The following is a 13,179-nucleotide window of genomic DNA, read 5'->3' as shown; positions in this document are numbered from 1 at the left end:
CTGGGCCACAGATCAAGTTCCCAAAGAAGAAGTAGGCAGTATAGTTTGAAGGTCCTGAAATAAGACAAGAAACAGAGTTATTGTCCACACCAGCTCAGTGGAGGAGCACTGAATTAATTTTGGTGGCATCTCAAGGGTATAAAATGTAACATTTCTAAAGTGAACTAACACATATTGTAAAGGAGATGCCTCAGTCCTCACACTGTCTCTGGACAGCCTTGTTAATCGCAGTTATGTAAATGCAGAAACAATCGTAAGTTTAAAATAACCTTTTTCTGTTTCATAAAAATTTCTTAATTGCCATATGAAGCAGGGGCAGGTTGTATAGTGCCCTTATTGCAAAAGGCTTTTTCTGTCTTGTCAGGCCTTTCATATTTTGGAAGACATAACTGTTCGTATGGTGCCTAATGGCAAAGGGAGATGTTATTCCTAGCTGCTGGAGGGAAACCTGCAGCGTATGTAGCAGAAGTATTGAAACATATAGTGAGCGAAGAGCACACTAGTCAGAGTGGAGTGGACTATATGGAGGACCTGGAAAATACACCCTTCCCTGCAATGTGACTAACTGTCCAGAGGTCATGCTTCAGGAATAGTTTGCAGCTATCAGCAGCCAGGATTGAGACAGAATCCATGAGGGAATTAACATGATGCTGCACTAGCTCACACCTGGCTTACCCTGTTATTGCTGCACACAAACACTCTGAAATCTGCAGCAGTGGGGACAAAACTGTCACCCCACCTGTACTTGGGAGAAATGATTTGGTGACCTGCAGACTACATGGATTACTTCTAACTGAAATGGATGAGGTTTGGGAATAGAATACTGTTTCCCAAACACACCAACTCAGTTCACAGTTTACAGGTGGCTCCATAGATCCTGGACGAGTGATCAGAGTGGTAAGTTTCTTATTACTGAAAGGATAACATGACTGACCCTGATGAACAGCTGTGATTTAGTTAAAATAACCTTTACAGCTGTTTATGAATGTTTGAAATTCCAAGTTGCCATTTTGAACTCAATGTGTTGGGGGGAGGGGAAGGGAAAGAGGGGACACCCAGGTGCTGTGATACAATCTGTCATTAGTGGCCACACGCTGGTAGCCAGGACTTATCAATGCTTCTTACAGCAGAAATCCCCTCCCCCATTATTGTAATAATAAACTGTATGTTTGAGTCATACACTTACTGGGCTCTGGGGCAGCTTCTGTCTCCACCAGGTTTTCTGCAAGCTCGGCAGTGGGCTGTCCCTCGGGGAGGGGATCAAACAAACTCTTCCGAGTAGGGACCAAGAAATTGCTGCTGTTCTTCATTCACAGCCTGCTCTGGGACTGGTTTCATTAAGAGTCACTTCATACTCTTCACTGGGAGCCTGCTGCTGACTCCCATCAGTCCCCATGCTGGGTTCAATGGCCAGCAGGGCACCATCCCAGCTGACCAGGTTGTCATGAAGCATGGTTGGCTTTGTGCTGGGCACAGTGCCCAGAATCCAGTCAAAGTCATCAATAAAATGAGCATGTTGTTGGTGAGTTGGCCAAAGTTCCTGTCCCTGGTCTTCCATTACTCGCTCTTCAGCCTCTTAATATGCTCCCTGCGCTGATCACCTGTCTGGAAAATCTGCAGAGCTGCCTTTTTTGAGTTCTCTTGGTACACGTGGTCATTCCTGGAGCTTTTGCTGAAAGCGCATGGTTTTACTTGCCTCTCACCGGAGATTCACCAAAATTTGGCTGTGCTTCTGTGACCAGAAAGCAGCTTGCTTTGCAAAAAAGCTTGATCAGTTCGCTCTCCATTGTAAAGCTAGGAGGCTCTCTGATATTGTGCTTGGAGATGGGTTAATGCTGACCTGAGCTGCTGCCATTCGCCAAGAGCAATGGCTTCTGTTTTCAGTAAAGTGGATTGCAGATTATTGCGATAGCGAAAACTAAGGAAGTTGTTTCATGGGATTGTGGGATACTTCTGGCTGACTCCTGGGACCCACGTCAAGAAGGGCTGCATCTACACTGCAAAGCAATAGGGCTCAAACCCAGGGTCCCAGCTTGACTCATGCTTGGACCTTCCAGCCCTGCAGGGTCCTGGAACCCTGGGTTCAAGACCTGTTTTAGCACCATTGCTTACGCCGCAGTACATACCCAGAGGCTATCCTCCATGCACTGTGACTTGCAATGTATGAGCTGTGACCTCCTATCTGTTGTAAGGGGAGGCAACCATCCTGTTCTTTGTTCTATTATTTTCCTATTGCAAATAATTAGATTTAGAAGATTGTAATTGATCACTTTTCTTTCCCTGGTTTGAAAATCAGTACATTTGCATCCCCATATCTGCTGATTCCATTCCCAACAAATGGGCCAGCTGCTGCAAAGAGACATTCTAGAGGTGATAGCACGTGAAAAATTGAAATGGCAACCTGAGATGTCTGTGTTTTTACATATACCCACTTCACTTACATACACAAAACAACTGCTGCCTTGAAATTACCATAATAAAAATAACTCTTTAGATACATTTTACTATGGTCCCTTTACAAGTTGACTCTTGAAACCCAATTGTAATGGACAGTAATAGAAATGTTATCCTGAGGATATTTTCTAAGACTCACTGCAATAGGACCCAGGATGCACTGTAGAGATTCAGTAGATAGAGTAACCTTAAAACAAAGAAAGTCTTGTAACATCGTTCTTGGTTACTTAAATAAAATGACAGTTCATTTTAAGGTCTCGGGGTGGGGTGGGCTTTCAGATATATGGCCAACTTCTCTTTGGTACTAATCTGACCCACGATGATTTTCCCTTGGAGACCATTTACTTCCACATTTTCTCCATCAACAGCCATCTGTGACAATCTGATAATCTAATCTGCAGCATACACATGGTGTCATTTGTCCTGCTAAAATTCTGAAGCCATAATATAAAGTTTAACTCAGCATATACAAAGGCCAGGTTAAAGGGCAGGTGCAGGTTTTCTAGCCTATGCTTAAAAATAAAATTGTAAATCACAGACCTCTTCATGGAGCAACAAATCCAGGTTGTAGTGAGGCAATTCAAACCGCTAGGCAGCCAAAATCACCAAGGAATCATCTTTTCCTATGCTAGAATAAGAGGGTAGAACTTGAATCAGATGTATAATGCTTGATGAAGCATAAAATGTGTCTATGTACCTTCAGACCTGAACTTTCTTTTCAGCAATTTCCTCAATTACAGGGTAAAGGACTGCCCAAAATCCAGGAACTTTCAATAAAATTTTAGTCTAAACTATGAGACATACTCATGATCCGTTTCCTGGCTACATTTCAAAAAGTGTTTGCTTTTGGTATTTGAATTTTAAAAGGGAGTTAGTTAGGAAGTTTTCCATGATCCCATGTGTTTGATCTTTATAAGTGCTTTTTTTCAACTTTTAAATAATTTTTGTTTGACAGCCTCATGATGTAATGCTTAATTATGCTTTTAAATAATTTTTTTGTTTAGCAGTCTCATGACATAATACTTAATCATCAGCAATGTTTATGAGCAAAACCTTTCAAAAAAATCAATTTGCTGCCAAAATGCCTACTGCTTCCAAGAAAGAAATGGAAGACTCAATCAGCTTATGCACAGGCATCTTAACTGAGAAAAAGTATATAATCCTCCAAGTATGTAATCAGAATTTTTTACATTTGAGCCAGGAGCAAAGAAGAATGCAACACTTGTGTGTTAAGAAATATCAATATCTATAAATATTTGTAAGCCATGGAAACAAATGATTCTCCACCCTCACCCTACCCCTCTGATTTATTCAGAATATTTCTAGTTTCACCCTGTCTGATTTGAAAGACTCTTACTTGTAATCAGCTGTCATTCAGGTGCAGCTTTACTGAGTTTTATCAGTTTAATGATACTGTATCTACCGCATACATACACCATGCTACCACTGAAATTACTGTGCTCACTTGACATGACTATGATATGCAATTAACGTTTAATTGGATTTTATAGAAGGAAGGTGGTGCAAAAGATTTAAAAAAAATCTTCAATGAGGATAAATATTACTTAATGCTTTATATCCAGGAGGGAAATACATGGATTAAGCAACACAAATCCCCCCTTCCCCAAATGGAGATGTCTATAGAAGACATAAGAGAATACAATAGAAGAATAAACATCTCTCAGTCTTGACAAAGTATTCCTGGCACAGATTCATAGATTCCAAGGCCAGAAGGGAACATTGTGATCATCTCATATAATCTCCTGTAGAACACAGGCCATAGAACTTCCCCAAAATAATTCCTACAGTAGATCTTTTAGAAAAAAGATCTGATCTTGATTTAAAAATTGTCAATGATGGAGAATCCACCATCACCTCTGGTAAATTGTTCCAATGGTTAATTACTTTCACATTTAAAACTTACACATTATTTCCAGGCTGAATTTGTCTAGCTTCAACTTTCAGCAATTGATTGCAATATACCTTTCTCTGCTAGATTTAAGAGCCCATTGTTAAATATTTGTTCCCTATGTAGGTACTTATAGATTGTAATCAGGTCACAACTTAACTTTCGCTTTATTAAACTACATAGATAGAGCTCCTTGAGTAAATCACTATAAGGCATATTTTCTAATTCTTTAATCATTCTCGTAGCTCTTCTCTGAATCCTCTCCAATTTATCAGCATCTTTCCTGAATTGTGGGTACCAGAACTGGACATAGTATTCCAGCTGTGGTCACACCAGTGCTATGTTAGCAACAAGAAGGTGGTCAGGGAAAGTGTGGGACACTTACTGAATGGGGGAGGCAACCTAGTGACAGATGATGTGAAAAAAGCTGGAATACTCAATGCTTTTTTGCCTCGGTCTTCACAGACAAGCTCAGCTCCCAGACTGCTGCACTGGGCAACACAGTAAGGGGAGGAGGTGAGCAGCCCTCAGTGGTGAAAGAATAGGTTAAGGACTATTTAGAAAAGCTGGACATGCACAAGTTCATGGGGCCAGATGCAATGTATCTGAGGGTGCCGAGGGAGTTGGCTGATGTGATTAAAGAGCCGTTTGCCATTATCTTTGAAAACTTGTGGTGATTGGGGGAGACCCAGGATGACTGGCAAAGGGCAAATATAGTGCCCATATTTAAAAAAGGGAAGAAAGAGAACCCAGGAAACTACAGACCAGTCAGCCTCACTTCAGTCCCCAGCAAAATCATGGAGCAGGTCCTCAAGGAATCCATTTTGAAGCACTTTGAGGACAGGAAGGTGATCAGGAACAGTCAACATGGATTCACCAAGGGCAAGTCATGCCTGATCAACCTGATTGCCTTTTATGATGAGATAATTGGCTCTGTGGATACGGAGAAAGTGGTGGATATGACTTTAGCAAAGCTTTTGATACGGTCTCACACAATATTCGTGCCAGCAAGTTAAAGAAGTATGGATTGGACGAATGGACTGTAAGGTGGATAGAAAGCTGGCTAGATCATTGGGCTCAATGGGTAGTGATCAATAGCTTGATGTTTAGTTGGCAGCCGGTATCAAGCATAGTGCCCCAGGAGTTGGTCCTGGGGCCGGCTTTGTTCAACATCTTTATTAATGATCTGGATGATGCGATGGATTGCACCCTCAGCAAGTTCACGGGTAACACTAAGCCAGGAGGAGAGGTAGAGACGCTGGAGGGTAGGGATAAGGTCCAGAGTGGCCTAGACAAACTGGAGGATTGGGCCAAAAAGAAATCTGATGAGGTTCAACAAGGACAAATGCAGAGTCCTGCACTTAGGAAGAAAGAATCCCAGGTACTGCTACAGGCTAGGGACTGACTGGCTAAGCGGCAGTTCTGCAGAAAAGGACCTGGGGATTACAGTGGACAAGAAGCTGGATATGAGTTAACATTGTGCCCTTGTTGCCAAGAAGGCAAATGGCATATTAGGCTGCATTAGTAGGAGCATTGCCAGCAGATCGAGGGAAGTGATTATTCCCCTCCATTCACCACTGGTGAGGCCACATCTGGAGTATTGTATCCAGTTTTGGGGCCAACACTACAGAAAGGATGTGGACAAATTAGAAAGAGTTCAGCGGAGGGCAATGAAAATTATTAGGGGGCTGGGGCACATGACATATGAGGAGAGGCTGAGGGAACTGGGGTTATTTAGTCTGCAGAAGAGAAGAGTGAAGGGGGATTTGACAGCAGCCTTTAACTACCTGAAGAGGAGGTTCCAAAGAGGATGGAGCTAGGCTGTTCTCAGTGGTGGCACATGACAGAACAAGGAGCAATGGTCTCAAGTTGCAGTGGGGGAGGTCTAGGTTGGATATTAGGAAAAACTATTTCACTAGGAGGGTGGTGAAGCACTGGAATGGGTTACCTAGGGAGGTGGCAGAATCTCCATCCTTAGCATAGGCATGCACACGGGGTGTGCCGGGTGTGCCCAGCCACACACTAATGCCCGCGGGCCAGATCCAGCCCCTCAGGGCTTTGGATCCGGTCCGCAGGATTTGCCCCCGCCGTGGTGCTGCAGGCCCCAGGCCGCTCTCAGTAGTGGCCAGCACTGCACCACCTTCCTGAGGGAGAGTGGGGGCAGAGGGCTCCGTGCATTGCTCCAGGCACCGCCCCCCGCAGCTCCCATTAGCTGGGAATGGGGAACCAAGGCCAATGGGAGTTTCGGGGGAGGTACCTGGAGGAGTGGCAAGGGCAGCACACGGAGCCCTGTGCCCACCCCAGGGGCCACATAGGAACGTGGTGAGCGTCGCGTCGCAGAGCGCGCCACTGCAAGTAAGCAGCGCCAGGCCAGCGCCTGTACCCCTCCTGCACCCCACCCCCCAACTCCCTGCCCTGAGCCCCCTGCCTGCACCTTGCACCCCAACCCTCTGCCCTGAGCCCCTTCCTGCACCCTGCCCCAAGCCCCCTGCTGCACCCACATCCCTCCTGCACCTCAACTTCCTGCCCTGAGCCCCCTGCTGCACCCTGCACCCCAACCCCCTGCCCTGAGCCCCTGCCCTGCGCCCCCTCCTGCATTCTGCACCCCAACCCTTTTCCCTGAGCCCCCTCATATACCCCACACCCCTCCTGTGCCCCAATCCTTTGCCCTGAGCCCCTTCCTGCACACGACACCCCCTCCCAGACCCCGCACTCTCTCCCGCACCCCAATCTTTATGATCCTTAGAGGTTTTTAAGGCCCAGCTTGACAAAGCCCTGGCTGGGATGATTTAGTTGGTGTTGGTTCTGCTTTGAGCAGGGGGTTGGACTAGATGACCTCCTGAGGTCTCTTCCAACTCTAATCTTCTATGATAAATGCAGAGGAAATATTAACCTCTCTAGTCCTACTCAAGATCCAACTGTTTATGTATCCAAGGATCACATTCGCCCTTTCTACCACAGTGTCACACTGGGAGCTCATATTCAGCTGATCATCAACCACAATCTCCACACATTTTTCAGAGTCACTGTTTCCCACGATACTGTCCCCATCTTGTAAGTATGGCCTACATTGTTTGTTCCTAGCTGTAACATTTCCATTTACCACATTAAAACACGTAACGTTTGCTTCCAATCAATCCAGATCGCTCTGTATCAGTGACCTGTCCTCTTCATTATTTAGCACTCCCCTAATTTTTGTGTCATCTGCAAACTTTAACAGTTATGATTGTCTCTCTAATCAGGCCAAGAACCAATTCCTGCAGGACCCCACTAGAAATACACCCATTTGATGATTCCCCATTTACATTTTGAGATCTGTCAGATAGGCAGCTTTTAATCCATGTACGGTGTGCCATATTAGTTTTCCCCATACTAATCATCAGCAGTATTACAAGTTTGCATTAGGTATATCCATAAAGACTTACCCACTACTGGCAAAGAAGTAGCATCATTACAGAACTGGAACATCAACAGCTTCAGTGAGCTTTCATTTAAACAAATGCTTCAAAAGCAAATAGGATTGATTTTTACAGCTCCATATATGCTTTGAGTGAACTACTAAAATAGCTAAGTCTTTCTAAAGTGCCTGGTTTTACACGTATCACATCTTTATATAGCTGAACTATTTGCTTTCTAGGCTTGACGTCTTTACATATAAAGTTTTTACCCATGTACAGCATTGCACAACTGGCTAGGGGCATCCTCAGAAGGTGGGGAGGGTGATGGGGAGAGGGAAGGTGTTGCCATGGTCTGAAACATCAGGCACTGGTAAGGATAAGATTTAGTCATGGAGGTCACAGATTCTGAGACAGCATCTCCACTCCCTATTGGTTGCTGGGCAGACTCTGAGGTTGCCTTGGCTCCTCCTCCCTGAGCTGCCAGCAGACAGAGCTCCAGGAATCTCCTTGGGGGTTACATGTGACTTTCAGAGACATTTTCTTCAGCTTCAGCCTCAAGATGGCAGGACTGGTGCTATCAGCCGCTGGGGGTGGGAGCCTGGGAACTCAACCACTGCAGGCGGCAGGGGCCCTGGAGCTCTGAATGGGTTCAGGCAGTGGGGGCTTGGAGATGCTGGCCCAAGGGCTCCGAGCCATCCTGGGCAGCGGGGACCCCAGGGCTCCAAGCCGCAGCGGGGGCCTTGGAGCTGTCAGCTACTGGCCCCAGAGCTCTGAGCTGCCACAGGTGGTGGGGGCTCCGAGCCACCAGCCCCAGGGCTCTGAGCCATCCTGGGCAGAGGGGGCCCCAGGGCTCCGAGCCACAGGAGGAGCCCTGGAGCTGTCAGCTGCCACCATGGCTGGCAGGGGCTGGAGTGGTCATCCCCCCGCAGTCAGCCCTCCTGTTATTTTTAGTAAAAGTCACAGACAGGTCACGAGCTTCCGTGAATTTCTGTTTGTTACCAGTGACTTACTAAAAATAACCATGGCAAAATTTTATCCTTAGGCATTGGCCACAGCAAGACCCAGGATAACACACTTGGGGCCCAATTCTACAAGGCCTCTGAGCACAGCATTCCTATTGATTAAAGTGGGAGTTCTGCTTGCTGGATCAGGCCCATAATTAATCAGTTTACCTAATAATGAAAATCCTGTCTCCCCATTTTTAGCTTTCTAAGAGTTAATCTGAGACAGGATGTTTCTAAAGCCTTTGATGGCAGTGCGCACCTGCACGCTGTCTTTGTATCAAAACCTTGAATAATAGCTTCATTCTCTAGAGGCATTAGTTTCATGCAGTAGAGTGAAAAGACCACATACAGAATCCATCCCACAGGAGGTCTACAGTCTTATTAAAACATAGTGTGTTAGCATAAAACTTGATCATGAAACTTCAGGCTGAAGAACAAAACCTTGTGCCAACATCAGCTAGTGATAAAATATATACAAAAATCAAGGTCTCTTGGTAATAGGTCTATTTGCCATATTCAAGCTTACATACAGAAAGAGGTGCAGGGATTAAAGTTCCCCTGGTATTAAGAGTTTGTTATATACTTAAATAAAAGTTTTTGACTTGTTGTGTAAGAGAAAAAAAATTAATAACCAAAAGGTGGTTTACGTGTGTGTGTCTTGATTTGTTTGAGAGAACTTCCTCCTATTACTCCTTGTTCTCCAGACAGCCAACTCCTTCAAGGTTCTGCATTGCCTCAAACCTCCTTCTGCCTCGAGAGGGCAGGGTGTGACTGCTTCCAGAGCCAATACATACAGCTCTGAGCAACACCCAGAGCCAGAGGGGCTTGCTAGGCAGCCCTTAAGAGCCACTTGCTCCCCCAGACTGTCATGCACTGTAAGTGAACTGATTTTGTTTAAAAAAAACATAACACTTTCTGAAAATGGAGTCATAAATCAAATTTGTGGTTTAATTCTAATTAGAAGCACTGCAGACTACAACATGGCAACTGAAATTGAAAGAGACTATCTTGGTCAATATACACAACAAAATGGTGGGTCTGTACATGCACAATAATTACTGAAAGTTTACAAAACGATGAAAGTTCCACTTCCACTCTTTTTGTTAACGGCTGTGCTTATTTTCTGCCTCTCCTTCATTTCTCACTACCTCAGCTGAGTGTCCAGAAAACATATGACTACTGCAGTCATCAAATCTGAGATTTTCAACATCCAAAGCCTCTACCATATGAGAAAGAAAGTAGTGCGTTGACACAAAGTAAATTCCACTAACTTAATGGCACCAGGATTTCATCCATAATTACTGAAACCAATCACTAGAAGGAGACATGATCAACACACTAAGCTGGTGTATCACACATATATTGAAATTCAAGTCCAGTCTCTCTAAATTTTTCAGTTTTTTCCACCAGTTAAGCACTTAACATAAAGAGCATGCTGGAAGTCAGAGATACTTAAAATCAAATAGTCTATATTTCAATGACAAACTTAAGAGTTTTGACAGCCTCCAAGAAAGCCTATCCAAAACAAAGAAGAGAGCTGTTAATGAATAAAAATCCAGGGTTTGCATTTATGCATCTGGGTCAGAAAGCATGTATTCCATGTACAGCTGCCAGATTTTTTATTTTATTTTGTAGTCTTTGAGGAGTATGGAGAGCACTGCAGCTAATTTATTAATATTTACACAGTGTCACAAATGTACTTCACTGAATATGAGGAGCTTGAAAATAAAACCACCACAATTAAAAACCCTGAGAATCAACTGGGATGTTAGGAAAGCTAAAATGTGGCAATATGGAAATTTCTGCAGACTTCTGAAATAAGACCTTTCTAAGTATATCCAGCTGTCTCTGGAAGCCAATGGTTTGTTGTTTTTTAAATTAAAAAAAATAAGTTTTAATTGTATTATTTAAATTATAATAAGCTTTTGGTTTAAAATGAAATCTGAATTTAATACAAAATATAAAGCCTAAGATTATGATCTCTTAAAATGATTAAATAAAAAATAAATATGCTGAACCCACAAGCCTCTTTCAAAAATTTTGAATTAAAGGCAGCTTGTTTATATAAAGAAAGGATCAGGGGAAAAACATCTAACTTTTGAGCTCAAGCTTTATAAATATGGAACAAAAGGTCTAGTACTCTATTAAGGGTTTCATCCTGTGGGGACCCAATAGCTGTGCTACTGAGCACATAGTGACTTGGCTTCTTATTCCAGGAAGCACAATCATGTATCTCATCAGGACCATCCAAATACATGGTCTCATTCTATTTTACAGATTTTACCCTCTCTGAGCTCTGATAGGCTCAGTTCTCAAATTATGAATATTGAGGACTCTAGCTGCCATGGAAACAATTGTTATATCAATAAATGAGAATACACCTCTCTTTAGAAAATAACTGAAGTTATCTGTTAGCAGAATAAAAACAACCTCCCCCATTAAAAATATATGTTTTCATGAGATTTGTAACTCTGCCTCAAGAAATCCCAACAATCAGGGTGGATTGATTAAATTTGACAATTTAAATTGAAGTTTTCCACCTAGTAATTTAAATGCACCCCACTGGAAGCTTGTTGAGGTTTCCAAAGGCAGAGTTACCAAATTCATGAAAATATATAGTTAATGAGAGAGATTGTTTGTACATAAAAGGTACAGGGATGGTGAGTTAGGCTTTCTTTGCTATTGTAAAAGATTGAGGAGCTGGTATTTCAGCAGCATAAATTTGAAAAACAAACTATAATTAATGTTTCAGGAGACTTTTAAACAGGAACGGAAGGTAAAAATAAGCAATGACCAAGATCTTCAAAAAAATGCTTAAAGCAGGAGTAAAACTACATTAGGTTAGTTATTCCAAACCGCCGCATGTTTTTGTCTGCATGTAGGGATCAGCACCAAAGCAGCTACACAGATGGCTAGCCACTGTTTGCCAAATCTGGGCTGTATCTGTGCAGAAACAAGACCAATCTCCAACCTTAGTTGGTTTGTTTATTTTTGTAATGAATATATATGTGATAGATTAATCTGTCTAGCCAACATTTGATAGAAAAACATTGGAGATTTCCTTAGGTGGAAATCATTGTGCTATTCAAACCTTACTGCACACCAAATACTGTTCAACAAATAGTTAAGTAATCAGGTAATTTTAATTTTGCATAAAAATCAGGAACTCTGCTAATGAACAACATATATATATACATATATAGTGCCTGATTGAAAGCCCACTGATTTCAGTGGGAGTCTGCCCACTGACTTTTACAGGCTTTGGATCAGGCTTACAGTGTACAGCACATTAAGGATACTTGAAAACAAATTTTAAAATACTAATTGTACGTGAATAACAGTATTTAACACCTGTATGGAGCTTTAGGTCTTCAAAGCAATGTACAAATGTTATGGGGCAAATCCTCTCTTCAGCAAACCCTGACTAACTGGGTGGTATGCAATGGAAGCCCCCTCGAGAGTCAGGACCGAACCCTCCCCCTTAGCTCGCAGAATTGTGTTAGCCCAGGCAGCTGCTACTCATATGCCCCTTCGCAGTGGTGGAATGGTTAGTAGATACATGTAGTTGTGGATCCATGAGCACACCCCTAAATTTCTTGCAGTCAATATGGAAGTCATGAAGTCATGCCCTGTGGCATACAGAAAATGCTGGCCCTCTGTGCAGGCTCCCTGCAGCCTTGCCCTCTTCCCCGACAAAAAACATAACTGCATGGCTGTGTTGTCAACCCCAAGTATTTAAAAAACAAAAACAAAGAAAAAAACAGCAACACACACCCACACCTCACAAGTCACACCCTCTCCCCCAAATCAGGAGGGTTGGGGTTTTGGGGGGGGGGGGAAGGGAGAGAGGACATTTTGGGTGCTTTTAATTTGCCTTCTGTTTTTGAACCTTTAGAGTGTATTTTAGTGATATGTTCAAGCTTTTCTCCATAGCCATGAGGTCTAGAAACTTAACTTTTAAAAAATAAATACAGGATCTTTGGCTTCAATAAAAACACCAAACATAGTAAGACTCATGATAAAAATCAGAAGCATTGACAATACTGACACTGGCACTGCTCCATTAAGGGTCAGCACACTGGAAGAGGGGGCAGTATTTCTCCCTAATTGTATAAGCCCCATGATACATTTGTGAGATAGGTAAGCAAATATTATCTATATTACAGATGGGGAAACAGAGATTGAGTGATTTACTCAGACACTTGGATGCCATGGTGATGAGCACAGTATATTAAAAAAAAACACCTAGAAAAATCAGATCAAGAGAGGATCACAATGCATCATAATTTGAACCCCATGAGTCCCTGCTATCTCTCAGAACCATACTCAGTTCACTTGATCAACACATACCAAGCTGAGCCTCAACTTTTCTTAAGCTCATTGCTATTTTGAATAGGTAAAAGTTAGCTAATAA

At 43.0% G+C, this 13,179-nt stretch overlaps 1 protein-coding gene across 8 annotated transcripts in view; it reads right to left on the bottom strand.

Moving 5' to 3' along the window:
* The window catches only part of METTL24 (methyltransferase like 24), a 112,264-nt gene that overhangs the window by 61,199 nt on the left and 37,886 nt on the right, over window positions 1-13,179 (bottom strand). For 2 of the 8 annotated variants that reach the window (XM_039528369.1, XM_039528370.1), the window contains exon 2: window positions 2,995-3,082. The exons of 5 other annotated variants lie outside the window; for them this stretch is intronic. The gene's annotated coding sequence lies outside the window, so the exon portion shown is untranslated. The remainder of the gene's footprint in view (window positions 1-2,994; window positions 3,083-13,179) is intronic. One more of the 8 variants, XM_039528372.1, reaches the window with a different exon arrangement.

The sequence above is a fragment of the Mauremys reevesii genome, linkage group 3 (assembly GCF_016161935.1).
Source record: "Mauremys reevesii isolate NIE-2019 linkage group 3, ASM1616193v1, whole genome shotgun sequence".
NCBI lineage: Eukaryota > Metazoa > Chordata > Testudines > Geoemydidae > Mauremys > Mauremys reevesii.
Note: the sequence above shows the minus strand (reverse complement) of the source record. Positions and strands in the feature narration are given on the sequence as shown.